Here is a 27950-nt window from a genome sequence, read left to right as displayed (position 1 = left end):
GCCCACTAGTAGGGGCATGGTTCATGTCCCAATACACTATTGCTGCCTTTAAGAAACAAAAGCCTTAAATCTTGGAGAGTCATGGGTCTTGTCCTTCCTACCATGAGAAAGGCAGGAGTGAAGAGCCTGTGCTGATAATATATCTTTACAGAAACTGTTGTCAGAAAAGCTGATTTTACAAGTGTTTTGAATGTCCGACAAGATTACAGTAAAACTGTGTTCTCCGTGTAAGTGGTATTTTCTATTCCTGTTTTACTGGTTAAATGTGAAGCTTAATATATTACTATTTCTACTGTAAAATATATACCACACACACACACACGATGTGCAGTCCAGCCAAGTTAATGTTTATGCTGGATCTGTAAAGGCAATTTGCAAAATAAAAGAAAAGGGGTTGTGCTCCCCCCTTCCTTTGGCTTCTTTGTAATGTAGACCTAAAAGGTTTGGTTTCCTGCAAAAGGGTTGAAGGGTGAGAGAAGGAAGATTTTGCTTGTTTTTCCACCTTAAAATTTCAGGATATTAAGGCTGCTCTTTCCAGTTTTTATTAGAGAACTCCTTAGATAGTTCAAATGTGTCTCAGACATTAAGGCTTCACCACACCTGTCTTCTCAATTAAAAAGTTACTCTCTCAAGTGAGTGTTAAATAGACATTAAAAATAAAACAGTATGAATGAAAATTATTTCTCCTATCAGTTTTTACTTCCCTGTATTTGATATGATCCCACTGATCCTGTCTTCCATGACAGACAAGATGGAAATTTCTATTATATCAATTAAAAAACAAGAGGTGGCAAGTTGGAGAAAGAATACCATTCCGGGCCTTCTTTCTTTATCAGTAGTTTTCAACCTTTTTTCATCTGCAGAACCCTAAAAAAATTCAAATGGAGGTGCGGACCCCTTTGGAAATCTTAGACATAGTCTACTGACCCCCATGGGTCCACAGACCACAGGTCAAAAACCTCTGTTCTATACTATAAAGAAAAGGCCACAAGCCTTTTTTTTTTTAATTTTGTAATTTAATTTTTGCAAATTAGGGAGATATGCTCGTCTTCTACAAGACAAGTAAGGTTGAAACGCCTTTCATTATAACCTCAATTTTGAAAACCTTGTATAAACCTTCAATTTTGCCAAGCAAAAAACCAATCCATAAAAGATTTTGTATGTATATTATGTCAAGGTTATAATTTAACTGGAAATGTTAGAGGTACATCAGATGAGTCTGGAAGATGTGAGGGTCCAGAAATTGTATATTCAGTTCTTTATTTATTTCTAACACTTTTGTGACTAAGCATAATTCAGATTAAGTTTTTAGATTTGGTCTAGAAATTTCAAATGTGCTTTAAGTTGACGTCCCTGATAAGGACTGGTGATCTTGAGTAGATTTCCTCCCCACCTTGTGCAGTTTGTTACAGAGGCGGTAGCAGCAGCAGCAGCAGCAATATACCTCTACCTCAACATAACGCTGTCCTTGGAAGCCAAAAAATCTTACCGCATTATAGGTGAAACCGCATATCGAACTCGCTTTGATCCGCCAGAGTGCGCAGCTCTGCCCCCGGAGCACTGCTTTAACGTGTTATATCAGAATTCTTGTTATATCAGGTCGCATTATATCGGGGTAGAGGTGTACCTAAACTTAGAGTGTCTAACACTTTCCATTATACTTATTCTTCCAGTGGTTTTAATCAAAGAGTTCTAGCACCTCCATGGTTTGCTGCAGGAGGTTAAAGTCTGACAGAAGACTAGTTCTGGGGACAACAACAAAGTGCCTTTTTTTGCTGGCCCCACAAGAGTCCATTCAGATTTGAGCAAGACACCAGTGCTGAAAATCAGCATTTGCTGTCTCTCTTTTCCTCTGTATCTTGTTCCTGGCTTGTTGCCAAAAACCCTAAACATTCTGTTAGCAGGGTACATGTATCTCCCTGGTGTCTCACTTCAGCATGCCACATAGAACTGTTCTAGATGGGTGGACAAAAATCAAAGTGTTTTTTGTTTGTTTTTTTAATAAAATGCGTTCTGAGAAAAAAAAATCTATCTAAAGATATGTATCTTAATTCAACCTTATAGCTCAAAGATATCTCATCATGGAATAGGGATTATAAATTCTAATTCTATATATTCATGTAATGTTTAAGAAAAGTTTTGTCAATGAGTTCCAATAGTTCATGGATTAGGGACCCAATCTTATGGGGTTCCACAGGCTTCTGTATAGATTATTTAGGTTAATCTTTCCATCTATCCAATGGGACTCAGTGCTCAGTCTAGAAGATACCATCAGAGATGCTTAGTTGTGCAGTTCTCAAACTGTGGATTTGTGTCTCCAGAGATAACACACTTGTTAACAGCAAAAATGTTTTTAAATAAAATAAATAATATAGAGAGGTGAGAAATAACAGACCTCAACTCTATTGTCCCTCTGCAAATTTGTGTTTCAAAAAGTTCAATGACTAGAAGATTGTTAGGGGCAGAAAAGATCTGTACAAGGAGAAGAAGTCTGGAGATAAATGTGAGAAGCGAGGGACATATAATATTTTAACAAAACAAGCATATGTTTGCTGCTGAAGAAAAAAATCCAGAATACTTAATGTTGTTGTTTTAGTTAAATAAAACAATTTAAATGTCTGTCTGGTGATGTTCTCCTAATACAGCACAGCAAGAAAATCCTCCAAATATTAATGATTAACCTGTTGAATTGCAGACAGTTCACCTCCCAATGACTTCATAAATATCTGCTTCAATTACCATTGGTAAATGAAATAGCCAAACAATCATTTATTTTCTTAAATAGCTGTAAAACTAATCTGAAAAGTGTTCAAAATAAGTCACTGTTTGCTTTAAAAATGTATGGTGTGTACTTTCTAAAAATGAAACCTACATCTATCTCTGAGTTGTGAAAAATACGTATTAAGGCTATAAAAACCAACAAGAAAGCACTTTTATATAGAAAACCATGATTAAATCGAGTCTTCCTGACTAGTGATTTAAATCATGATTTAAATCAAATCCACTCTGGATGTAACAGAGAAAAAATTGGAATCCTCTGCACTTCTCCCATCTTCCTGTGGCCCACAGGAAGGGCTGGGAACCAAGGGTACATCTACACAGCCACCAAAACAAAAAAACAAAACAAAAACACCCACCAACTCGCAACAGAGATTCTCAGAGCCCTGGTCAACTGACTTGGACTTGTGGGATTCATGATGCAGAGCTGGAAAAAAAAAAGCTGTGTAGTAGTTCAGACTCAGGCTGGAGCTCAGGTTCTGAAACCTGGCAATGGAGAGGATCTCAGAACCCGGGCTCCAGCCCAAACCTGACTCCCTACACAGCTATTTTTAGCTTTGCAGGGCAAGCCCGAGTCAGTTGACTCAGGCTTTGAGACGTAATCCAAGAGACCTTGAGTTCAAGTGTTAGTAGTAACTGATAGTAAATCTGTGCCATTTCAAAACCTTTATTACTTATTAAGCAAGGTCTCATACCCCAATAAGAGGTTATACAAGTTGGGAACAAAACCTAGATTTCCAATATCGCTGTCACATCTAAACCACTTATCCACACTGTCAAGAAAGAATCTGCCAAACCTAAGTACACAAAAAAGCTGTCTGTAAAATGGGTCTACTCATGCATATAGAACCCACTGTTTCACCATACTATGGATCCTTTGGTGGCCAGTCCACCAAAAATAACACAACACTCCTACCGTAAGCTACTGTAGCTAATCCTTTAGATCAATTTTAGAGGTGTGTGCTGCAGTGCTGATATCAGGTGGCATTAGAGCTGCACCTTTTTTTTTTTTTTTTTTTTTTTTTTAAAGAAAAGCCAGAAAAAAGTATCTATAAACTTACATTCTAAAAATAGAGGTTACAAAGTTGAGTACTCAAAAGTTAGGAAATGCCAGAATTAAGTTTGTCCAGGCATATGTATCACAATAGTCTTTAATTACATGTCAAATACTATTTTATCTACAGGACACCTGCCTCTCTGAGCACACAGAGACTGAATCAGGGCTGTGTAGTGAACAGGGTTGACTGTAGGAACTCAGCATCATTTGTTGCAAAGTTGGAAAATATGTCTTGAATGAGGCAGGAGACTTTGGGAAGAGGAGAGGTGGAAATATGGTTAAGGCAGATGAATGCCGTACAGAAGAACTGGTTTCTATTCCTGACCCCACCACAGGCTTACTATGTGAAGATGGCAAGTCACGGATACCAAAATTTTGTGATGTGGCCACTAATTTTATTCTCATTTTGGGGGTCCCCAACTTAAGACACATAAGGCCTGATTTTCTGAAGTACTGAAACCTCACAATTTCAACTTAAATCAATAGCAAATGTAGATGTTCATCTCAGGCAGTAAGGTCTGGAGGAAATAAGCACAGGGTTGGGAGCCAGAAGGCCTAGTGTTCTAAACTGGACTCTTCCATTGACTCTTCGTGTAACTTTGGGCAAGTCACTTTGCCTTTCTGTTTCAGTTTTCCCCGTATGTAAAACAAGTTAATACATATTTCCCTACCTCCTACAGCTACTTGCAAGAACTAACTGTATGTTCAGAGTACTGTGTAAGCCAGGGGTAGGCAACCTATGGCACGGGTGCCGAAGGTGGCACGCGAGCTGATTTTCAGTGGCACTCATACTGCCTGGGTCCTGGCCACCGGTCCAGGGGGCTCTGCATCTTAATTTAATTTTAAATGAAGCTTCTTAAACATTTTAAAAACCTTATTTACTTTACATACAACAATAGTTTAGTTATATATTAAAGACTTGTACAAAGAGACCTTCTAAAAACGTTAAAATGTATTACTGGCACGCGAAACCTTAAATTAGAGTGAATAAATGAAGACTCGACACAGCACTTCTGAAACATTGCCGACCCCTGGTGTAGACATTGAAGTACAATAAAAAAAATGCCATGTACTGTACTCTGAAAAATCAGGCTGTCTCTCAAGCTGTGTGCTCAATCACTGAGATACCCAAGATTAATGGAGAATTTTGCAAATTTTGGCCTTAATCTTTCTGTGCATCAATTTCCAATCTGTGAAAAAGTGTCAGATCTCTGGGTGCTAGGAGAATAACTTCACTGTTTGTTAGGCTCAGATACTATAACTCCCTATTAACAACTCCCTATTTAGTGCAAGGTTTGGATGGTGTGCAGCACCATGCAAAGTAACCTGTATGGCCGCACACTGAAAAGAATATGAACAAATTTTGAACTGCTGCATCCTTCCCAAATCACCTCCTCTGAATGAGGCATACGTCCTGTGGAAAAAATACCATGTGATCATGTAATTTCATTATCAACATCTTAGGATAGAATGTAAGGGGAAAGGCTGTCTTTAAGACACACTGATCCCAAATCACATCCTTCCCCTAGTCACAACACTGATTATTTTCCATCATTTTCCATTAGGAGCACCTTTAAACACCGACATGTAACTTGGGAATTGTACACTGTCCCGCTGTATACTTCCTAAACAACTATCATTGAGCTTTCCGCTGTGAGCTCCCTAGGCAACAGATCCCAGGTGTAACTATACAACCTTAACATTGCATTAACATGTGTGCAATTTAATTAAGTTATCTATAACAGAAATAACAGCAGTCCAGAGAAAGGCAATGAATACATGAAAATAACTCCACATCAGATTAAGATTAAGGGTAAAATCTGAGTGTCCAAAAATTAGGCTCCCAATCCTATATTCAGGCACCAAAATAAAAGTGGCCTCATTTTTAGAGTTGCTGAACAGTCAGAGCTCAAGCAAGTCAACAGAAACTAGAAGTCTCAGTGCCTTTGGGGAAGGGGGGATGGAGGGGGAGACTCAAGGCAGGATTTACTTATATGCCTAAACATGGATTTTGGAGCCTAACATTTAGGCATGGAGGACTGAAAATGTTCGCCTAAACCTATATAATACTTTAGAAATCAGACAAATATGAGTTGAGATTATAAAGGTGTATAAAAGGAATAATGCAGAGGAGGTAGGTCAAAAACTTCCATACACCCTTTTTCATAATAATAGAATAAGAGACAAATAAATGAAGAGCAACAATGTAAAACAGATGCAAGGAAATATTTTTCACACAACACAATTAGCTTTTGGAACTCTATCACAAGATGTTATTGAGGCCAAAAACTTAAAAAGTTATAATCCTTTAAAAAGGATCAGAAATTAACAAATACACTTCTACCCTGATATAACGCTGTCCTCGGGAGGCAAAAAAATCTTACCGCGTTATAGATGAAACCACGTTATATCGAACTTGCATTGATCCGCTGGAGTGTGCACCCCCCACCCCCCCGGAGCACTGCTTTACCACATTATATCCGAATTCATGTTATATTGGGTCGCGTTATATCAGGGTAAAGGTGTAGCATCTTAAATTACATTAGACAGGACAAAACTATCTATAATTACAAACCCTTATGCTTCAGGCAATAGTCCAACCGCTAACCCCAGGCAGTTAGAAAGAAACTTCTATCATAGGCAGGTTATTCCAATGTGGGGTTTCTTGCACCTTCCCAGAAGCATCCAGAACTGGCCCCTCAAACAGGATACTGAGATAGATTGACCAGTGGTCTGATCTAACATGGCAATTTATGTTCCTAAATGCACAAAGCTACATTAATCCAATCATTGGGCTGCAACAGGTAAGTAAACATTTAAAAAAGAAAAAAAAATCAAAAGTTTGCCATATACATATATCTTTTTCTCCCTACACCAACAAAAAAATGGGTTCTTTGGCTAAACATGACATTATCTTATATTTTTACTTTCTATTTTCATTACAAAAGCAGTAGTTAAACTGATAATAAAGTGTTTTAAAAATATAAAGTCACTTAGAAATAGCATTTATCTCTAAGTTATGTTGAAGAGAGAATGATTTCAAAATATAGTTCTTCAATCTTGTGAACTAAAGATTAAACTTGTTACTTCATGTACCAATGTCTTGGAATAAATGGATGGTGAATAGTAGAAAACCAGAATGTTCTTAGATGTATAGATGCTCTGTTTAACTCTGTGGTAAAAGTTACCTGAATTGGGAAACAGGTATTGTTCTTTTAACTGAACCTAACTGTTCAGTTATGGTATAAGCGGCTGGTGATAAAATATAACATTTCCCCTTCAAATGAAAGCAAGCTTTCCTCATTTTAGTAACTTTTTATCTTTACCATTAAGGAAATATTTTTTAAAACATGTTTAGCTTGCTGTAAATGAGAACAACTGGGCACAATGCAAATTAAGTGACAGGACAATAGATGTTATTTTAGGTGTATTATACTCAGACTTCTATGGTGAATCAATCTATAATCATAAATATTTCCTTGTATCTGCTGTTAAATACAAAGTAGCTCCTTGCACAAGAAATGCTTATACCCTGTGTCCCCATAGGGACGAGCAATTAAAAAAAAAAAATTATATTGGTAATGGCACCAGCCACTAGAGTTAAGGTGGCTGAGCATTTCTATTCCAACAGTTTTTATACGTACAATACATTCCACACAAGCAACAGAGTGTCCTGTGGCACCTTTAAGACTAACAGAAGTATTGGGAGCATAAGCTTTCGTGGGTAAGAACCTCACTTCTTCAGATGCAAGTAATGGAAATTTCCAGGGGCAGATATAAATCAGTATGGCGATAACGAGGTTAGTTCAATCAGGGAGGGTGAGGTGCTGTGCTAGCAGTTGAGGTGTGAACACCAAGGGAGGAGAAACTGCTTCTGTAGTTGGATAGCCATTCACAGTCTTTGTTTAATCCTGATCTGATGGCGTCAAATTTGCAAATGAACTGGAGCTCAGCAGTTTTTCTTTGGAGTCTGGTCCTGAAGTTTTTTTGCTGTAAGATGGCTACCTTTACATCTGCTATTGTGTGGCCAGGGAGGTTGAAGTGTTCTCCTACAGGTTTTTGTAGGAGAACACTTCAACCCTATACTGAAAACCCACCGACCGCTACGCCTACCTTCATGCCTCCAGCTCCACCCCGGACACACCACACGATCCATCATCTACAGCCAAGCGCTGAGGTACAACCGCATCTGCTCCAATCCCTCAGACAGAGACCAACACCTACAAGATCTTCACCAAGCATTCTCAAAACTACGATACCCACACAAGGAAATAAAGAAACAAATCAACAGAGCCAGACGCGTACCCAGAAACCTCCTGCTACAAGACAGGCCCAAAAAAGAAACCAACAGAACCCCACTGGCCATCACCTACAGTCCTCAGCTTAAACCTCTCCAACGCATCATCAGCGATCTACAACCCATCCTGGACAATGATCCCTCACTTTCACAGACCTTGGGAGGCAGGCCAGTCCTCGCCCACAGACAACCAGCCAACCTTAAGCATATTCTCACCAGCACACCGCATCATAACAACCAACTCAGGAACCAACCCATGCAACAAACCTCGATGCCAACTCTGCCCACATATCTACACCAGAAACACCATCACAGGACCTAACCAGATCAGCTACAACATCACCGGCTCATTTACCTGCACGTCCACCAATGTTATATATGCCATCATGTGCCAGCAATGCCCCTCTGCTATGTACATTGGCCAAACTGGACAGTCACTACGCAAGAGGATAAATGGACACAAGTCAGATATCAGGAATGGCAATATACAAAAACCTGTATAACACTTCAACCTCCCTGGCCACACAATAGCAGATGTAAAGGTAGCCATCTTACAGCAAAAAAACTTCAGGATCAGACTCCAAAGAGAAACTGCTGAGCTCCAGTTCATTTGCAAATTTGACACCATCAGAACAGGATTAAACAAAGACTGTGAATGGCTATCCAACTACAGAAGCAGTTTCTCCTCCCTTGGTGTTCACACCTCAACTGCTAGCAGAGCACCTCACCCTCCCTGACTGAACTAACCTCGTTATCTCCATACTGATTTATACCTGTCTCTGGAAATTTCCATTACTTGCATCTGAAGAAATGAGGTTCTTACCCACGAAAGCTTATGCTCCCAATACTTCTGTTAGTCTTAAAGATGCCACAGGCCCCTCTGTTGCTTTTTACAGATTCAGACTAACACGGCTACCCCTCTGATACTTGATTCCACACAAGGACTTTCACTAAGCTCAAAGTGTAAGAAAGGCCATGCTATGAACATGAGTGTGGCTACTTTAGCTTCACAGGGTATTCAAGGTTTGTAAGCTAAGGAAGGGGAAAAGAGAATGAAAGAGGATTCATGCAGACACTAAGGTGCAAAGGGATACTGTGCAAAACACACAGGTTGGAATGCTGCTCTACAGATCCTATGTGGACAGGACAGAAGCTCTCTCCAAAGCACCACCCTAAGACATTATCAGTGGTTTCTATCCACACTTGCAGGTAAAGAAATTTAGACATGCTATTGCCAAAGTTCTGCAAATCAGCAGACCTTCAAATACACTAGCATGCAATCTTTTTTGTTTTATTTGAGTGTTTTTTTTAAATATGTATTAATTCCCCACCAAAAAAAAAAACGTACATTAGGAGAATGATACGGTTGAATGAAAAAGCAGTCAAGTCAGGAAATTCTGACTGCAAACTCTTTGGGACAGGGATTGCATTTATGCTGTGTTTTATGCATTACCCAATGTGATGGGAGCCATATCCTGACTGAAGTTTCTAAGCACTATAGTAAGACAAAATAAAACAACATTAATGCATACACGGGGAAGTAGTTATGATAGAGTTTTATATATAGTCATTATGTCTCAAACAATACAATATTATACATTTTACCTTCAACCTTGTCCACACACGTAGCATTTGTAATACCATGTATCCCAGACACTGTTTGTCATATAAATGACTTTCATGAATACATACAATAAACCAAACTTATAAAACATATTGCATATTAAGTATACAGAGTAACAGTGAAAGTCTGCTGACATATATAGGCCATCCAACAATGAAATTATATTAACTTTGTAGTCAACTGACTCCCTGCTATATTGCACCTGAAAAAGTTTGTGATACTAGCTAAAAAGAAAGAGTGTAATACCCCATTGCAGATTCAGGGCTCTATCTTGCAAACACTTACATACAGCAACCAGTCCCACTGCTTTTAAATGTGACCACTTGCATGTATGTAAATATCTGCAGTATCAGGCCCTAACTTCTTAAAATGCATACCATAAAAAGAGAGTGCTTATATAAAAAGTTTAAACTTGTAAAATTATATTGAACCTTTATTACAAAGAAGTTAGTATATATAAGAAAGAAAAAAGTACAAGATGCTATTATACCTATGCATCTGCGGTTCTAGAAAAAAAATTATATTATGTTGTATTATTCCAGAAACTGATGTGAAGAATTACACATATGGATAAGTGAATTCTCAAATGTTACATCTGATTATCACCTTCCATAACATTATCAAAGTTATCAGCATATTTCAGATGTCCAGGGTAAGTTTTCCTGTTTGTCAGTATACCATCAAATGTGTTTTTAGTTGCTAATCAGAATTTCCAATAATAAAGAAGCCATAATCAACAAAACAGCCAATGAATTTCTACTACCATCACTGGATTATTTAAAAAAAAGTAAATGAAACCATTTAACACACAAATGACTGTAATCGGATTTGTATCCAACATGTATTTTGTAGTTCAGCCCTGTAAAACAACTTATATAAAAACCAAGTATCACCCATACATTATACAAAAATATAATCGGGTTCAAAAAGTTCACGGAGAATAAGTCCATCAATGGCTATTAGTCAAAACGGTCAGGGATGCACCCCACGCTGTGGGTGTCCCTAAAATCTCGGACTGCTAGAAGCTTGGACTGGACAACAAGGGATGGATTACTCAATAATTGCCTTGTTCTGTTCCTTCCCTCTGAAGCATCTGACACTGGCCACTTTCCGAAGACAGGATACAGGGCTAGATGGACCACTGATTTGACCCAGAATGGCCATTCTTATGTTATGCTATTGTAACTATTTGTTTAGGTGTCATGACAAAATTTGTTGTGATAACCAGACAGACAAAATAGGGTTCTGCGTGAGAAAGAGTCCATGTGTTCAAGACAATGGAAAAAAATGGGCAAGTACTTAACACTTGTCTTGCCTGCCAGACAGCAGTTTTCTTCTCTTTACCATATTACTTCAGTTTGAATGGTGGTTCTCTATGTCTTTGGTCTCAGATGCTACCAATCAGCTTCCTCTACAAGGGAAATGAATGTGCATAGCACTGATTGACTCCTCAGAAATAGACCCTGCTATCAGAATAAACTAGAGGGTGTCTGTAGTTACTTTGCTCTCTGAAAGACATGTGGAAACTTGTACACATGCACTGAACAGGTTTAATAATAAACAATCAATTTTAACTACAGTAGAACCTCAGAGTTATGAACACCTCTGGAATGGAGGTTGTTCATAACTCTGAACAAAATATTCTGGCTGTTCTTTCAAAAGGTTACAACTGAACGTTAACTCAGTACAGCTTTGAATCTTTACTATGCCGAAGAAAAATGCTGCCCCCCCCCTTTTTTTTAGTAGTTTACGTTTAACACATTATTACATTTAGGGTTTTTTGGGGGGGGGGGGGAGGTTCTCTGCTGGTGCCTGATTGTGTAATTCCAGTTCCAAATGAGGTGTGTGGTTGGCTGATCAGTTCGTAACTCTGATATTTGTAATTCTGACGTTCTACTATACTTACATTTGAACTCAGGATACCACACTCAAGGAAAGTACAGATCAGTCACTTAAAAATATTTTTTCATATAATTTTTAAAGCTTACCGTGGGTTGGCTACATTAATTCATATAAAAATGTGTTTAATTAAACATTAACACCATTAGTATAAATTAAGATGTTGAAAATTTGATAATTTTTGCTATTTCAATTTATCCAGTCATTCACTTGAATAGATTATTTCTAGGCATCTCAACTAAAATGTGCAGAAAAGTAATGCCCTCGTGCATCAATTTGTAGATTTTTCAAACTGTTGCCTCAAAGTAACAACAAATCTGATGATTAAATATTCTTTCTTTGGGGATGGGGAAACATTTCACTTTAAGGGTACATTAATTAGCCTAGTCCAGGTGTGAGCATCCCCATTGCAAAACCATACCCATTTTACTGTGTCCTCCCCATTTCTGCACTCGTCAGTGTTTGTGGCAGGGGGAGGGGGACAGATCTCATGGCTCTTAATAGTGACTGTGAAATGCTCAGGGAGATTAGAGAGGCTCAATAATAAGGAGGGATTTCAACTATGCCAATATTGATTGGGTACAGGTCATCTCAGAACGGGATGCAGAGATAAAGTTTCTTGACACCTTAAATGACTGCTTCTTGGATTAGCTAGTCCTGGAACCCACAAGAGGAGAGGCAATTCTTGATTTAGTCTTAAGTGGAGCACAGGATCTGGTCCAAGAGGACCAAGCTGGACCGCTTTGTAATAGTGGCCATAATATTATTAAATTTAACAACCCTATGGCTGGGAAAACACCACAGCAGCCCACCATTGTGGCATTCAATTTTAGAAAGGGGGACTACACAAAAATGAGGAAATTAGTTAAACAGAAATTAAAAGGTACCATGCCAAAAGTGAAATCTCTGCAAGCTGCATGGAAACTTTTTAAAGACACCATAATACAGGTTCAACTTAAATGCATACCCCAAATTTAAAAACATTGTTAAGAGAATCAAAGAAGTGCCACAGTGGCTAAACAACAAAGTAAAAGATGCAGTGAGAGACAAAAAAGGCATCTTTTAAAAAGTGGAAGTTAAATCCTAGTGAGGAAAATAGACAGAAGCATAAACTCTGGCAAATTAAGTATAAAAATATAATTAGGAAGCCCAAAAAAGAATCTGAAGAACAGCTAGCCAAAGACTCAAAAAGTAATAGCAAAAAAAAAATTTAAGTATATCAGAAGCAGGAAGACTGCTAAACAACCAGCGGGGCCACTGGATGATCAAGACGCTAAAGGAGCACTCAAGGATAAGCCCACTGCGGAGAAACAAAATTAAATCTTTGTATCTGTCTTCATGGCTGAAGATGTGAGGGAGATTCCCAAACCTGAGCCATTCTTTTTAGGTGACAAATCTGAAGAACTGTCCCAGATTGAAGTGTCAGAGGAGGTTTTGGAACAAATTGATAAACTAAATAGGGGGTTCCCAATTTTTTGTATTGGTGACCCCTTTCACACCTCAAACCTATGAGTGCGACCTCCCCTTACAAATTAAAAACACTTTTTTTATATTTAACGCTATTATAAATGCTGGAGGCAAAGCAGAGTTTGGGGGTGGAGGCTGACCGCTCGCAACCCCCCCGTGTAATAAACTTGCAACCCCTGAGGGGTCACGACCCCCAGTTTGAGAACCCCCGAACTAAACAGTAATAAGTCACCAGGACCAGATGGGATTTCACCCAAGAGTTCTGAAGGAACTCAAACGTGAAATTTCAGAACTACTAATTGTGGTTTGTAACCTATCATTTAAATCAGCTTCTGTACCAAAATGACTGGAGGATAGCTAATGTGACGCCAATTTTTAAAAAGGGCTCCAGAGGTGATCCCGGCAATTACAGGCCGGTAAGCCTGCCTTCAGTACTGAGCAAACTGGTTGAAACTATAGTAAAGAACAGAACTGTCAGACACATAGATTAACATAATTTGTTGGGGATGAGTCAACATGATTTTTGTAAAAGGAAATCATGCTTTACCATCTACTAGAATTCTTTGAAGGGGGTCAACAAGCATGTGGATAAGAGGGATCCAGGGGATACAATGTACTTAGATTTTCAGAAAGCCTTTAACAAGGGTCCTCACCAAAGGGTACGTCTTCACTACCCGCCGTATCGGCGGGTATCAATCGATTTATCGCATCTCGTTAAGACGCGATATATCGATCCCCAAATGTGCTCACCGTCGACTCCGGAACTCCACCAAAGCGAGCAGCAGTAGCGCAGTCGATGGGGGAGCCGCGGCCGTCGATCCCGCGCCGTGTGGACCCCAGGTAATTTGATCAAAGATACTTCGACTTCAGCTACGCTATTTGCGTAGCTGAAGTTGTGTATCTTGGATCGATCCCCCCCCCCAGTGTAGACCAGCCCAAAGACTTTTAAGCAAAGTAAGCTATCATGAGATAAGAAGGAAGGTCCTCTCGTGGATTGGTAACTGGTTAAAATATAGGAAACAGAGGGTAGGAATAAAGGGTCAGTTTTCAGAATGGAGAGAGGAAAATAGTGCTATCCCCCAGGGGTCTGTACTGGGACCGGTCCTATTCAACAGATTCATAAATTATCTGGGAAAAGGGATAAACAGTGAGGTGACAAAATTTGCAGATGATACAAAACTACTCAAGATAGTTAAGTCCCAAGCAGACTGTGAAGATCTACAAAAGGATCTCACAAAACTGGGTGACTGGGCAACGAAATGGCAGATGAAATTCAATGTTGATAAATGCAAAATAATGCACATTGGAAAACATAATCCCAACTATACATATAAAATGATGGGGTCTAAATTAGCTATTACCACTCAAGAAAGCTCTTGGAGTCATTGTGGATAGTTCTCTGAAAACATCCACTCAATGTGCAGCAGCAGTCAAAAAAGCAAACAATGTTGGGAATCATTAAGAAAAGGATAGATAATAAGCCAAAAAATATAAATATTGCCTCAATATAAATCCAAGGTAGGCCCACATCTTGAATACTGCGTGCAGATGTGGTCAACCCATCTGAAAAAGAGATATTTTGGAATTGGAAAAGGTACAGAAAACAGCAACAAAAATTATTAGGGGCATGGAACAGCTTCCGTATGAGGAAAGATTAATAAGACTGGGACTTTTCAGCATGGAAAAGAGATGACTAAGGAGGGATATGATAGAAGTCTATAAAATCGTGACTGGTGTGGAGAAAGTAAAGAAGGAAGTCTTATTTACTCCTTCTCATAACACACAAGCTAGGGGTAACTAACAAAAGTAATAGGCAGCAGGTTTAAAACAAACAAAAAGGAAGTATTTTTTCACGACGCACAGTTAATCTGTGGAACTCCTTGCCAGAGGATGTTGTGAACGCCAAGACTAGAATATACTTTAAAAAAGAACTAGATAAGTTCATGGAGGATAGATCCATCAATGGCTATTAGCCTGGATGGGCAGGGATGGTGTCCCTAGCCTCTGTTTGCCAGAACTGAGAATGAGCAACAGTGGATGGATCACTTGATGATTACCTGTTCTGTTCATTCCTTCTGAGGCACCTGGCATTGGCTACTGTCGGAACACAGGGTACTGCGATAAATGGACCTTTGGTCTAACCTAGTACGGCTATTCTTATGTTCTCTTTGGGCTAAGGTTAACGATGATTCTTTCACAGTCAATTGTGGGAGAACTTGTTTGGCCTTCATGGGGAATTATGGGAAGCCTATCAGCACTTGCGCAATTTAGCCTCCATCCTCACTGCAAAGCGGACAGGTTCCAGCCTAAGCTAAAGCAGAGCTTAAGCTTAAACCTCCTCCAAGCAACGATATGTAGACAGGAGGTTGGGTTAAAACACAAGTGAACTCTGCAGTGAAGACTTACTGAAAGTATTGAAATATGCCTGTAATAGGAAAAGAAGTTATAAGCTGGTAAATTTTATAAGCTGTGCTCGGGAGAGATGGAGGATCATAAAGAAAATAGAATTAAATCTTTCATCCCTAAAAGAGAAAAGATGATCCAAATAGGTTATATTTGGAGACCACTAGCAAACTGTTACATGAGAGCATGTTGTGCAGTTGATAATAAAGCCATTCAAGCTTTTATGGGGATGACCTGTCTCCCTCACCACCTTGGGAAAAAGTGTTAATGTATTTTTAGATTGCACTTATATTCTCACTGAACGGTATAGTTAGTTGTTTCTAAAGAGTGTCCAGATCATGTTGCAAATTGTTCCATGTAATTTTTTTAAATGGCCAGTACAATATATACTAGAGAGAATTCCTCTCTCATTCCAATAACAAATGAAAAAGAATATATTCCTCTTAACAGAATTACCTGTTTCCTTATTTTCGCACAGATTTACAACAACAAAAATACACACCACATAATTAGGAAAGCTTTCAATAGGAAAATGGACATTCTTGTAGCAAAACACACCACAGTATATATAAAAAAAATAAAATAAAAAGGTTTTTAAAGTCTATTTAGATGAATTTATGACACAACCAAAGTCAGTCAAAAGTTAAGATTGCCCTAATACACTCATACTCAAGAAGCAAAACAGGTGTAATACTGCTCATTTTTAAAGTGATTTATAAACCCAACCCATTTTAATCAAGTGTGTAGAGAAAAGTAATTATGATACGTCTATAAAAATAAGTTATTCCACAATAACAGTATTCATTTGAAAAAGTTCAGAGTCTCAGAAGTGCTACAAGTTTCCCAGAATTCGCACAAAATAGAAAGATACCAAAAGCATTTAGGGTCTCATTATGGAGAAATAATTTTCCAAATGGTCATCTTTTAAAAATCTGTGTCATTTAAGTTATACAAAGGCTAAAAACCCACTGAAACTGCACTAATATGTTAAATTGTTTGTAAATCCAATTTTCAATAATTGCTTTCAAGTTTGAGCCCTTATGTGCCTACTTTCAGGTAAAGAAAGACCATAACAGTTATGAACACCTCAGAATAAGAGCTTTTAAAAGGAAAATTCAGTCACGCTATAACACCATTTAATAGAGAAGCATTTGTGTTTTAGCTCACTACCCAGGTTTTTCTATTAAGAGAAATGTAGCTATAAAGCCCTGTCTTGACAGATTAAAAGTATGTTTTCCAGTTAAGTTAGCTGAACATGATTGAAAAGCCACGCTGAACATGAAGCTGTTTAGGTAGAATGCTACAACAGAACCAGTTAGCAATTTCAAATGTGTTAGCCTGCATCTTAAAAAGTATAAGGACAGCTTTTCAATCTTGTTACTCTAACTCAGGGGGTCAGCAACCTCTGGCACATGGCTCGCGAGGGTAAGCACCCTGGCGGGCCAGGCCAGTTTGTTTACCTGCCGCGTCCGCAGGTTCGGCCGATCGCGGCTCCCACTGGCCGGGGTTCGCCACTCCAGGCCAATGGGGGAGGCAGGAAGCTGCGGCCAGCACATCCCTTGGCCCGCGCCGCTTCCCACAGTCCCCATTGGCCTGGAGCAGCGAACTGCAGCCAGTCAGAGCCGCGATCGGCTGAACCTGCGGACGCGGCAGGTAAACAAACTGGCCCAGCCCGCCACGGTGCTTACCCTGGTGAGCCGCGTGCCAGAGGTTGCCGACCCCTGTGCTAACTCATTTGAGTTAACACGATAGACACCTCACCACTCTTTGGCTATTAAGACAGTCTAGAGGTTTTAACTCAGTTACAAGTTTCTCTCTATGCCCTTTTCTAGACTAAGATTTAAAGATGAGGTACTAGCATGTGTTAGAAAACACATGCTAACTTTTTAAAAGTCTAGTCTAGACAAGTTACAATGCCTTAATACATGCTAAACTGGTCAAGTTAGTGCACCTTGTCCAGACTATTAGCTAACATGTGCTAACATCTACACAGAGCCCAAAACTTTCAAAAATGCTTAACAGACCACATCATTACACCTTCCATATAGAGTGAATACTATCCACAAGTCACTGGACTGTTTTTGAAGCACAAGTATCGGAGAAATCTCTTTGCCGCCACTACTACTTGCTAAAACCATCCTCATTCACTCCTCTTTCCCTCAAGTTGCCGACCCTAACAAAACCAAAATGATAAGTTCTAAACCTAGACAAATCTCTATAATACTGTTACTGACATAACAAATTGTGTCCTACCATACTTTTCCTTAGCCTGGAAACAATATCAAAGCACTTTCATTTAGTAAACACTTGCACAGTTTCTAGGAATAGGGAACTGTCCTTTTTAGTAAGATTATAAAAGCAATAGCTCTCTCATATTCAACTTCTAAACCAGATGCATTAACTTTACACATTAACTTCAAGACACATGCATCAAGCGATGTTAAGCTTCAGACACTTGTGCTAAATAAATGCCAAAAAAATTAATGGAAAGAAAACATAAACCTAACGCACCATATATGTTAATTACTTTAAAGCTCAAATATAAAGAACACCCTAGTTGTAGATACCTCATATGAACTGATGACACCAAGGACAGTCTACAGAATAGTTTATTTACAAAGTTCACTAAATATATGAAAAACAGTAGTCAATAGATAACATCTAACATTCAAATACTGCAATGAAATTACTAATACATCACACCCAAAAGAGTATAATTATTTCAACAGTATTCAGCTATTACAAAAAAACTGTTAATGTTTTATGAGAATAATTCAGGATTATGCCTTCTTCATTTGGAATAAATTAAAGAAACTGATGACACAACACAGAGATATCAATACAATGATAAAATAGCTAACTTCTACTTGTATAGAACCTTGGAACACTGTCCACATAAAAGAAGTGTTCCAAGAAGAAGTGGGTATTCACCCACGAAGGCTCATGCTCCTATACGTCTGTTAGTCTATAAAGTGGCACAGGACTCTTTGCTGCTTTCATAAAAGTGACGGTAATCCTTGCAAGTGTTTAGAAACACAAGCTAATAGCACATTATCACTAGGATGAAAAAAGTCTGTTGTAAAAAAATATTTTATGCTTGATTTATTTTTTGGAGACAGATCTCCTGTGTTTATTAGCTAAAAAAAGACAGATCTGTTTGATTTTTTTCTCTCTTGACTGGGGAATAATGGGAGAACTAAGCAGCACCAGCATTCAAGACTCTTGATCAAAGAATCCTTACATAGTCCTTGGAAAGACTAAACTGGAAACTTCAAAGTTGATTAAGAGTCAGAAACACATCAATATTGGAATGTCTCATTACAGTACCTGAGTTGTGTTTGGGGGCTTTGTTTGTTAGAGAAAGAGCTGCTTTACAGCAAAAACATTCAATATATGAAGTGGATAATGTATGTTCTAGTTTCTTTACCAACACAGAGCAAAATCCCTAAAAGATTGCAGCTAGCTGTCTAACAACTAGAAGATAGGCACTCTGTGGGTGCCCCAGAATGACAGTAACGTGACACAAGTATTCCCACCACCCCCACCTCCAACTTCCATACCTGCCATGGAAGTCACTTACCCGAGTGCAGACGGGGCACCTCAACCCACCACCACAACAGGTGCCTGCTCTGTTAAACTTCTGACTCCTTCCCCCGGCCTTGGGGGCTGCGGGAGAGTCCGACACCTCCCACCTATCGTAAGGTCAGAGCCGGAGAGTCCTGCCAGCCCCTTCCCTCTGCACAGTCGGGATCATCTCCCTGCTCTCCCAGCCCCGGGACCGGAGCGATCCCCTCCGACACGAGCAGCCTGTCCTGAGCACTGGGGCCCGCCACCTTCACGCCAGGGAGAAAATGGTGTTGCGGCTGCCCAGCCGGTGCCACCTTTCCCTGGGCTGCGCGGGTGTAGCGGGCCCCGGCCCGGCAGGTTGGGGCGGGGACTCCCCGGGCCCCTCTCTCTAAGATGGCAGCGGGGCTGTCCCCACGCCGAGGGGATGGCATTAGCTGGCCTGGTGCGAGAGGCCCCGGCCAGGACACTTACCCGTGGGGGTTGGGGGTGGCCACTGCTCTCCTGCCCGGCTGCCGTGGGGGGCCCGATCCCGGCAGAGGCCTCCTCTCTCGAGCTCCGGGGAGGCGGCGGCTGGGCACAGCGCTTCCCCCGCTTCGGCCGGGGGCCCCAGCACCGCAGCGCCTCCGCTCCGCAGTCCAGCCGCCCTCGGGCCCCGGTGTGGTGCGGGGCCCCGGCGGGAGCCCGCAGCGCGCCTCCCTCTCGCGGGGAGTCGGGCGGGGGGGCCCGGCCCGGCGGGCGGATCCGCGGCGCTTCCTGGCCGGGCAGATTTTCTATCGCTCACAAAATGGCGCGCGTTCCAAACCTGCGCAGCGACCGGCGGCGGCAGCGGGGCCCGGACGCGGCGGCGGCCTGAGCCCCGGCCAGGCAGAGCGGAGACAGCCGCGAGAGCGAGCGAGCGGGGGGAGCGCAGCGCCGAACCGAGCCCCCGGGAACTCCTCGCTCACTTGCCCGCTCGCTCCCCCCCCCCCCCCCGCTCCTCCCCCTCCCCCCTTCCGAGCCGGCTTCTCCAGGGCTGTACTCCGGACCGCTCCTTGCCGCGCCCACCCGCGCTGCCGCCTCCCCCTCGCCCCCTCCCTGCTGTCCCTGGGCCCGCGAGGGGTGAAGCCCCCAAAACCCGCGAGGACAATTTCCTGGGTAAAATTATAATTCGGGCGGGAAGGGAAATTATTTGAAAAAAAAAAAAAAAAAAAACCCAACTGACAAAATGGCGACGGGACAAGCCTGTTACTATGGCAACTGTCAATCACGCCGCGAGGCGCCCCGCCCCCGAGGCGGGAGGCCGCTCTGACGTGAAGGGGGAGAAATGGGCGAAGGAGGGGCTTGGTTGCCTTGGCAACTGGTGCTTCTCTCCCTCCCTCCCCTGTTCCACCATGGCGTGACGTTATAAACCCAGAGGTGCCGCCGCAGCGGCGGTCGTCCATGGCCCGGGGCCCGCCGAGCCTGCGATGGGGAGGGGGCGCGCGCGCCCCTCGCGCCTGCCTGGGTTTGGCTCCGCGGGAGCGCCAGGCTTTAGCCCCAGCGCGCAGCGGCGGGAGGTGCCTCCTCCCTGCTTCCCCTGGGCCTGAGCCAGCGGGATCTGGCGCATGAGCGGCAGCAGGCGGGAGCCGCGCTCACCCCCTCTTCCCGCAGCAGGCAAAGAAATTTCTAGTGTTCAGTCGTGGAGCGAACCCCTTCCACGCGTTACGGGAGGACAAGCTGAGAGGCAGCGCTGCCTTCCTGGATCTGCAGGCAGCTCCGGTACCTCTGCTGCCGGGCTAACCTTGCAGACTTATGCTGAAGGAATAGCAACAGCAGCTATTAAGAAACCTTCTACAGAGACCAAAAAAAAAAAAAAAAATATGAGCAATAATGGACGCCAGCCCTGCCGCTAGCTACTGGGGAGGAGACCCCACATGGAGATTAGAAGGAAAAGGTAGCAGACCCGCAACTTTGCAGCGCCCACAAGGCTTAGCATGCAGAGAACCTAACCCCTCTGTCACTGTGTGTAGCCAGCAAGCTTAGGGTAAGATAAGGTCCTCCAGAGACAAAACCTGTTGGAGATCCAGGCTCCTCCTCTTTTCCTGCAAGGGGAGTTAGGATCTTACTGAGGCATTTTTCTGCACAAGGTAGTTCCTACATATTGTTCCAGGCTTTGGCTAGTAGGTTTAGCTCCCCAGCAGTTTACACAGAAAATTTTACCAGCTATTCTGGCTTGTGTGTGGATCAGCATAAGGGCGACATTGGGGGGGAAAGAGATATTAGATAGCAAAAGTAGGATAGTGGGAAAAAGATTGGTGGGGAGGAGAAAATGTTAGAAAAAGGTAGATAGGATGTAGGGAATAAAGAAAAAAGGATTAAAAGGTTGAATTGAGAGAAGGAAATACACATTGAAGACAGACTAAAAAATTTCAGTGTCCAGTCCTTAGGGATGTAAAGCTTCAATTTGGCAGCCATACTACAGATGGTATATTTAGTGTTTATAGCAAGGGTGCCATACACATTCTTTAAAGAGGCCTGAATACTACTTTTAGTTTTGGCTGAGGGTCTAAATTTAGTTCTACATACTACTCTAAATCTACTGTGGAATTCCCAGTCATCTTACTGGGAGGCTTGCACAAATATCAGCAGTAGAATATGGCCTTTACTACCTAAACTTTTAATTATTTAAATCAAAGTCACATACAGCATCACTCAGGGGGAAATTCTCCTCCGGTTTAGGACCAGTTAGTGCTATTTGTTTCCCTCTATTTCCTCTTCCTTCCTTGTACTCTATTTTGTGTCGTCTCAACGTTTTCTGCCTCTGGGTCTCTTTTTACAGTGTCTGATGTGCAACAATTCCCACCATATAGTTTCACTCCTACACCTTTTTCATCCCATCTGAAACAAGATCAACAATTAAATAGAGACATATAAAATGTCATTATTAGATATGAGTATTAATACACAGATTAACATGGACAGGAACTTCACACTTCTCCAAGCCATTGTTTCAGGCTGCTTGCACATTCAGGAAAACAGCACTGCATTTACTCTGTTTGCATTTGAAAGATTACATTTGTAACCATGAAAGCTAGAATTTTTTAATGAAAGTTTAGATTCTGCAGAATCTGAACATACCATGTGGCTCACATAACATACCAAGCAAGCTGAATTTTTAACACTTAATGCCACCCCTTGGCATGGAGAGCACAAAGGTCTACTGTATCCTGTGTTGTACTGCATGCGGTATCACTTGCTGCTACTGGCAGACTCCTGGTGGTCTTGCTGCAGCACACAGGATACAGCAGGCACTAGAGGAAGCAGAAGTAGATACCAGGAATAGAGGCTTCTGCAAGGCTGACTCAGAGACAAGATATAGGGCCCCTATACATGCTGCCTTCAGCCACAGTCCTTCCCTGCTGCCTCTACTGCTGCTTCACCAGGCTTAGCAACAGGCAGGGGATGGAAGTGCTAAACTGAGATGTTGGTTAGAGAAGGGTTTCTGAATAGGCAGGAGGCGGTGGGTGAGGGTGAATTTCTGAGACACGAGAAAGAAAGGTGGGATGGGGAGGAATTCTGAACTTGGGACTAGTCAGGGAGGATGGTTATGGTGAGGGCAGAGGATTTGGTACATGGGAGAAAGGAGGTGTCTGAGCTAGGGATTTTGACAGAGGTGGAGTTGTGAGGGAGCAGCAGGTTTGAGCCAGGGTGAAGGAAGGCTATCACGAAGTAGAAGGGCTTTCAGCAGGGGAGAGGGTTCTGAGCAGTAGGTAAAAGGGGAAAAGAGGGCAGGGGGAGGAAGTGTTAGCCTGGGGGGAGATCAGGCTGGAAAGAAATAAATAGTTAAGGGAACTTGGATGTTCTTAATTGAAAGGGAAATGGCTATGAGATGGGTGAATGAGTTGAACTGGTGAATAAGTGTGTGTGTGCACACAATAAGCAGGGATCACAGTCTCCCTCACCCTTAATTTTCACTAAGGCACAAAAGGAGACATGCATTTCTGCTCTTGGTTATAATGTTGCCCAGTTTTTCATTAGGAACTAGGGTAATGGAGAGGGAAGAAAAGGATTCTCCCACTTTCAACTTGTCCCCAACCTCCCTTATCCCCCACCAAAAGCCATTCAGGGACATGCTCACTAGTGTGCCAGTTTTACACTTTGAAAAAAAAAATCTAATTAATTTTTGGTGAGGGAGAGAGTTGCAGATCACATGTTACCTGTGAGAGAATGAAAAGGCTTTAAAGAAAAAAAAAAACCCACACACTGTTCTTAATATAGAGGGAGAACAGGTAACACCTGACTTGATGGAAGAAATTTTAAAGAGCCCATGATGCTGTACAGAAGACTCCAGTCCACAAAAAAGAAAACCCAGGGGAGGGGTAGGTTTGGGAAACACTATGGTATCTGTAGACCCGCCACTGATTTTGCGCACCGGCCACCCCTCATACTCTACAATAGAAAAGAAAAAAAAAAAGTGAAGTCAGGAAAGACAAGATGTAACAAGTTAAATTTCTAAAAAATAACTAGAATTGATGTACGTACAATTAAATAGTGCTCAGTAAACAGCATTCAACCATTATATTCCTTTAAATCAGGGGTAGGCAACCTCTGGCACATGTGCCGAAGGCGGCACGCGAGCTGGAAGTTGCTTGGATCATATTCAATAGCTGGCTCCAAGTTCTTTTCTGCCCTCATTGCAGTTATTATTGGCAGGCAGAGCAGATTCAGCCAAAGGGGACCCCTCTTGTAAGGCCTGTGCCCTCGGTAGCTTAGAGGAAGGGACTCGCTTTCTGGACAGGGACTTTGATTCTGAAATTGTTGGTAAAAACCTGGAGTCCTGGCTGAGGAATATGCCAAAGAATTTCCCTCAGAGAATATTAAGGCATTAGGAAAGACAGCGTAATCCAGGGGTAGGCAACCTATGGCACGTGTGCCAAAGGCGGCACATGAGCTGATTTTCAGTGGCACTCACACTGTCCTGGTCACCGGCCCGGGGGCTCTGCATTTTAATTTAATTTTAAATGAAGCTTCTTGAACATTTGAAAAAACCTTATTTACTTTACATAAAACAATAGTTTAGTTATATATTAGACATAGAAAGAGGCCTTCTAAAAATGTTAAAATGTATTACTGGCATGCAAAACCTTAGAGTGAATAAATGAAGACTGGGCACACCACTTCTGAAAGGTTGCCGACCCCTGCTTTAAATTGTAGCACTGGTATTTATTATGTCTAGTAGACTTAGGCCTTGTCTTCACAAGAAAGTTGTACCACTAACTTAAATCAGTTAAATTGGGGGGAGGGTAGCATGGGAATGAGAAAACCATGAGGTAGTTGGAGGCTGTGTATGTTTATAGGCTAGAGAGGGAGGTAGAACTTGACAAGGAAGGGAGAGATTGATTATAGTGGAAAAGAGGATATCAATAAATTTTTGGAGGTCAGGCTATGTATCACATCCCAAGTAGGTTGGGATTGAGGGGAGCCTGCCTGTGTCAATACATTTGGTGAGTGCAGAAGAAGGCATCTGTGTGCGCAAGAGAAGATTCTTGGGAGTTTGCTCAAACTTGAAAGCCAGGCAGTGGAGCATCTGAGAGATTTGGGGAGTGGGGGGGCATGAAGTAGAAGTGAGCATTAGTTGGGATAAAAAAAGAAGAATGCATGACAGTTTATAGTGGGAGAGGTAGGACAGTATACAAGAGAGAAGATTACAGTGGGAAGCGTACAGAGAAATTGAGAATGAGGGATACAAAACAGGAAAGGAGCCATATTTTTATGTCTCGGTTTGGGTGAAACCATTGAAGCTGGTGGGTGCAACAGCAGTCCCTCATTCAGAATAAATGTGAAAAGCAGCTAAGCTCCTTTTGGAGTAAGATACCTGAAATATGAGCCACCTTCAAACCCCCCCCCGCCCCCCCAAGGAGCTGTGCTAGGAGAGCAAACACACGGGGCTGGGTATTGTTTGGTAGAGCTTTGTGCATGCACACAAATGTGTATGAATAGAAGAAACATTGCAAAGGCAAACAGAGGAGGAAGCACCAGACATAACACTTATAACAAGCCTGTGAACTTGTAATGGGACAGTGAGAACAAAGCTGTGAGGGGACTTTTGGGCAGAGTGCTAGATGGAAATGGCCTTGAAACTCTGAGCAAAGAGACTTCCTCCTGTTTGAGTCTTACTTTGTTCAGGGACACAGGACTTGTTCATTTACAAGATTGCAATATCAATTTCTCCTAACAGAAACAACCTGCAAGATGCTGAATATAAAACACAAGAAAGTTGGAAGGGGGGGGGAGGGGGAGGAAGATTGTCCTGCAAAAACAGAAGTGATGAAGATAAACAAACTGAAAGGGACACAAGAAAAGATAAGACAGCTGAGAAAAAGGAAATATGGAGCTGGGGACAAGGGGAAAGAACAAATAAGATTTTTTTTTATAAGTTCTTAATACAAAGAGTAGATGTAAAAGTATGTAATAGCAAGAATTTAATTAAAAATGGGATCATCTGTGCTGGGGATAGAAGATTTGCCTATAAACAGCCCTGGCTGGTTATCCTGTCTCCCTCCTATTTTTGTCTTTAGGTTGAACACAACTCTCCTTCATCAACTCTCACTTTGAAATGTATTTTTGACATGTGTGAAACCACAAAGCTACTGTTGTCGGTTCAGAAAAATTGGAAATGCAAAATGTATCACAATTTTAATAAGTTTTTTTAACTGTCTTTGTATGTGTAACATGGACAATATTTGAAATCCATACAAGTCTGGTGGGGTTGTTATACATGAAACTTCTTTCTATAAAAAAGAACCCACCATCAGTGCAAGATTCCAACTTCTTAGCACAAGATTGAGACAGGGCCATTCTACCAATGTATTTGACCCTTGAAGGCAGCAGTAGGGGATAGCCATTGTGCCCATTCCCTTGCTGTGTATAAATATCACCATCTAAACATTCCAGTTAGTTACTTAATTGCAGTCAAAGGAACTCTCTACAGAAGACTGCACCTCTTTAGTTTTCATCACATCAGGAATCTAGCAATACTTTCTGGGTTTCATTTACTATTCCTCAACTTCTAGTCAGGTCTGGTTTATAAATCTGAAGCCTTTGCCGCCTGTGCTTCAGCACATTGCTGTAGAGCTTGAGCATCTTTTTTTTTTTTTTTTTTTTAAGCCTGTCTCAGTGCCTGTTTTTCTGGGTATTTTGGCACCACTAGTCTTTTCTGCCTATGACTTGCTTTAGCCTGTTCTCTTCCCCTCCCTCCAGCGCCTCAGCACTGTTGCAGTGTTTTCATTAGTTTCACAGCCAGCACTCTTTGTTTTAAGGCATTCCAGCTCCAAAATCTGGAGGGCAATTTGATGGCTTGTGGTTCAGCACCTCTAGCCACATTCTGCACTTGTTTGGTCCATTGTCTGGTCCATTCTTCTTTTAACCCAAATGAGCTTCCTTTTTTCCCTTTCCTTTATTTTGAGGATGGCATCCCAAGAGAAAGGAAGAATTCTCCCTCACTGATGTTTGACACCATTAAGCAAAGTGTTTCAGACTGATGACTGTGTTAATTGCATCATCTGCCTGATATTTGCAATGGTGCCACCCCACACGAAGAAACAAGCACTGCCAAACTCTTAAGGCACCCTAGAGAGACTTCTGAAGTTTGGTGTCAAATTAGTCTGCATACACAAATGTATGCAGCTCAGTGGCTTGAGCATTGGCCTGCTAAACCCAGGGTTGTGAGTTCAATCCTTGAGGGGCCCATTTAGGGATCTGGGGCAAAAATCTGTCAGGGATGGTACTTGGTCCTGCTGTGAAGGCAGGGGACTGAACTCAACTCAGTGACCTTCCCTTCCAGTTCTAGATTCTATGAATAAAAGAAGCTGAGGCACTATGGAAGAGCCTGCTTTCCCTGATACACCTCTGACTCCAAGCAGCTCTATAACCAAGCTGCTATATTTTTCCTTTCTGCTATTACAGGCTCAAAGCAGAAAAGGAAAAAAAGAAGTGATTCTGGCTGTTGATATATTCTCAGCAACCTGGCCTGGTCACTCCTGGACCTCCATCAGGCAGCCATGACGAGCACAGTAAGGAGGTGTTTCTCACCCTGCTTTGGCAGGGGTGGGATCTGTTGAAGCCTTTTTTTGTTTTGGGAGGTGGGGGCAGCTTGCACACCAAGGCAGATGCTCACACCCTGAAACTCAGTACTCCCAGCATTGGAAACTTTGGCTTGAAAGCTGGTATCCTCATTATAAAGGGCATTTAGGACATCAACTCAGACAGCATCAGTGTTTCCTGAAGCCCTTTTGAAACACCAGACCACCTCGTTGCTTAGACAGCTGGAGAACTATTCAAGTGGATGCAGACTGAAGAAGGCTGCTATGTGGACTCAGATGAGCCAGATCTCCCAATGAGAATATGGTAGAAATAAAGGGGGTTCAGAGACTGGTGACAATAATTAAAGCCATGGCAAGACAATCTCCCTTTATATGGGCAAATACATTGGAATCATCATGTAGAGAGAACTACAGATGAGTACACAATAGGGATATCCAAAATAATGAATGGTATATAAAAAACCTCAAGCCAGGCATTCCTGTTTCCTTGTTTTTATAAAAGACTGAGAGGGTATTTAAGGATTTAAAACGGATACAGGGAAACTTTTTGAAAACAATGCATAATTACACCAGGAAACTCATTGCTATAGGATATCACTGAGGGCAGAAATTTAATAGGAATCACAAAAAGGATTAGACATTTATGAGAACATTTACAGTTATATTGATCTAATGTATTATATCCTTTATGGCTTTTTTCTAAATCTTCATGTTTCAGGGCATGAGCCTATTTCTAACTTACCCCAGGGCAGATTCCATAATTGCCTACTTGGAGGATGAAATCTCTTGATCTTCCTC

General features: G+C 41.6%; 1 protein-coding gene across 2 annotated transcripts in view; it reads right to left on the bottom strand.

The window, feature by feature from the left end:
- The window catches only part of DYRK1A (dual specificity tyrosine phosphorylation regulated kinase 1A), a 122331-nt gene extending 102292 nt beyond the window's left edge, over positions 1–20039 (bottom strand). Inside the window, exon 1 of one of the 2 annotated variants that reach the window (XM_034752791.1) lies at positions 19564–20039. The gene's annotated coding sequence lies outside the window, so the exon portion shown is untranslated. Of the gene's footprint in view, positions 1–19105; positions 19126–19563 lie in introns of those variants that run through there. The other variant, XM_034752800.1, reaches the window with a different exon arrangement.
- Between the last annotated feature and the right edge of the window lie 7911 nt (positions 20040–27950).

Source organism: Trachemys scripta, chromosome 1 (genome assembly GCF_013100865.1).
Source record: "Trachemys scripta elegans isolate TJP31775 chromosome 1, CAS_Tse_1.0, whole genome shotgun sequence".
Taxonomy (NCBI): Eukaryota; Metazoa; Chordata; order Testudines; family Emydidae; genus Trachemys; species Trachemys scripta.
Note: the sequence above shows the minus strand (reverse complement) of the source record. Positions and strands in the feature narration are given on the sequence as shown.